Here is a 2458-nt window from a genome sequence, read left to right as displayed (position 1 = left end):
AGAGCTAGGGAGTGTCACTCCAGGTGATTGGGCTTGACAGTATTTCTAGGGACTTGCTCTTGGTTATTCTAACTAATTTTCTCCTCCTCTCCTCTCTCTCCTCTCCTCTCCTCTCTCCTCTCCTCTCCTCTCCTCTCCTCCTCCCCTCCCCTCCCCTCCCCTCCCCTCCTCTCCCTCTCCTCTCCTCTCTTCTCTTCTCTTCTCTTCTCTTCTCTTCTCTTCTCTTTTTCTCTTCTCTTCTCTTCTCTTCTCTTCTCTTCTCTTCTTCTCTTCTCTTCTCTTCTCTTCTCTTCTCTTCTCTTCTCTTCTCCTCCTCTCTTCTCCTCTCCTCTGTAGATCATGTCGGAGCGTAAACTTGCTAAAGCGTTGTCAAGGGCTTGGTCAGGGGGCGTGTCTCTACACGACAGAATGCAGTCAGGACTAGGCCTCCCACTACAAGGTACTCTGCTCTGCTCTACTGTACTCTACTCTGCTCTACTGTACTCTGCTCTGCTGTACTCTGCTCTGCTGTACTCTGCTCTGCTGTACTCTGCTCTGTCCTGCTCTGCTGTACTCTGCTCTGCTGTACTCTGCTCTACTCTGCTCTGCTCTAATCTACTCTGCTCTGCTCTAATCTACTGTACTCTAATCTGCTGTACTCTACTCTGCTCTGCTCTAATCTGCTGTACTCTAATCTGCTGTACTCTAATCTACTGTACTCTAATCTACTGTACTCTAATCTACTTTACCCTGCTTTGCTCTAATCTACTCTACTCTATAATAAAATAATATGTTCTCCTAGCAGTTGCCAATAAAATAAGTTCTAAATGGAAGGGACTGTTTGTCATCTGTAGCCCCATGAAATCATCTAAAACAAGCTCAATAACTCAATGCATGACACCCTCCGATTGAGTATGCACCTGTATTGTGGACAGGCCTAGGCCACATCTTGATTGACCAAGTTTATCAATAGAGATTTTACCATTCAAATAAATGATTGCCATTATGCTGTAATGTAGTCAGATTGGTAAAAACAAAGTCAGATTGATTGTATAATGGATTCATTGATACATACATGGCTGTCTCTGAAGAATGTTGACGTAAACATGTTCCGATGTAATGACATGGGACTGAAAGATGCCCAACGATTGAACAGACCAGTAGCTGAGTTTATCTTTCTGGATCAAATGCCATTCTGTCACTTTGTCTAATACACCTTCTTTTTGTTGGTTGTGGTATCGTTTTGGTATTGAGTATCGTGATACTAAACATATACTCTATCACATATACTGTATACTCTATCACATATACTGTATACTCTATCACATATACTGTATACTGCATCACTTATACTGTATACTCTATCACATATACTGTATCACTTATACTGTATACTGTATCACATATACTGTATCACATATACTGTATCACATATACTGTATAACATATACTGTATACTGTATAACATATACTGCATCACATATACTGTATACTGTATCACTTATACTGTATCACTTATACTGTATACTGTATCACTTATACTGTATCACATATACTGTATAACATATACTGTATACTGTATAACATATACTGCATCACATATACTGTATACTGTATCACTTATACTGTATACTGTATCACTTATACTGTATCACATATACTGTATAACATATACTGTATACTGTATAACATATACTGCATCACATATACTGTATACTGTATCACTTATACTGTATCACATATACTGTATAACATATACTGTATACTGTATAACATATACTGTATACTGTATCACATATACTGCATCACATATACTGTATACTGTATCACTTATACTGTATAACATATACTGTATACTGTATCACATATACTGTATCCCATATACTGCATCACATATACTGCAACACATATACTGCATCACTATATACTGTATCACATATACTGCATCACATATACTGTATCACATATACTGCATCACATATACTGTATCGCATATACTGCATCACATATACTGCATCGCATATACTGCATCACATATACTGCATCACATATACTGCATCACATATACTGCATCACATATACTGTATCGCATATACTGCATCACATATACTGCATCACCAATACTGCATCACATATACTGCATCACATATACTGCATCACATATACTGTATCGCATATACTGCATAACATATACTGCATCACATATACTGCATCACATATACTGCATCACATATACTGCATCGCATATACTGTATCGCATATACTGCATCACATATACTGCATCGCATATACTGCATCACATATACTGCATCACATATACTGTATCGCATATACTGCATAACATATACTGCATCACATATACTGCATCACATATACTGTATTGCATATACTGCATCACATACACTGCATCACATATACTGCATCACATATACTGTATCTCATATACTGCATCACATATACTGCATCACATATACTGTAT

At 37.8% G+C, this 2458-nt stretch overlaps 1 long non-coding RNA gene across 1 annotated transcript in view; it reads left to right on the top strand.

Moving 5' to 3' along the window:
* Positions 1 to 365: 365 nt before the first annotated feature.
* Positions 366 to 2458, top strand: part of LOC311116850 — a 5941-nt gene continuing 3848 nt past the window's right edge. The window contains exon 1 of the long non-coding RNA XR_014611476.1: positions 366 to 439. This is a non-coding gene — a long non-coding RNA (uncharacterized lncRNA). The remainder of the gene's footprint in view (positions 440 to 2458) is intronic.

This window comes from Coregonus lavaretus, assembly GCF_964263955.1.
Source record: "Coregonus lavaretus genome assembly, contig: HAP1_SCAFFOLD_5683, whole genome shotgun sequence".
NCBI classification, from domain to species: domain Eukaryota; kingdom Metazoa; phylum Chordata; class Actinopteri; order Salmoniformes; family Salmonidae; genus Coregonus; species Coregonus lavaretus.
The sequence above is the reverse complement of the archived record's forward strand: the minus strand, read 5'-3'. Positions and strand labels throughout refer to the sequence as shown.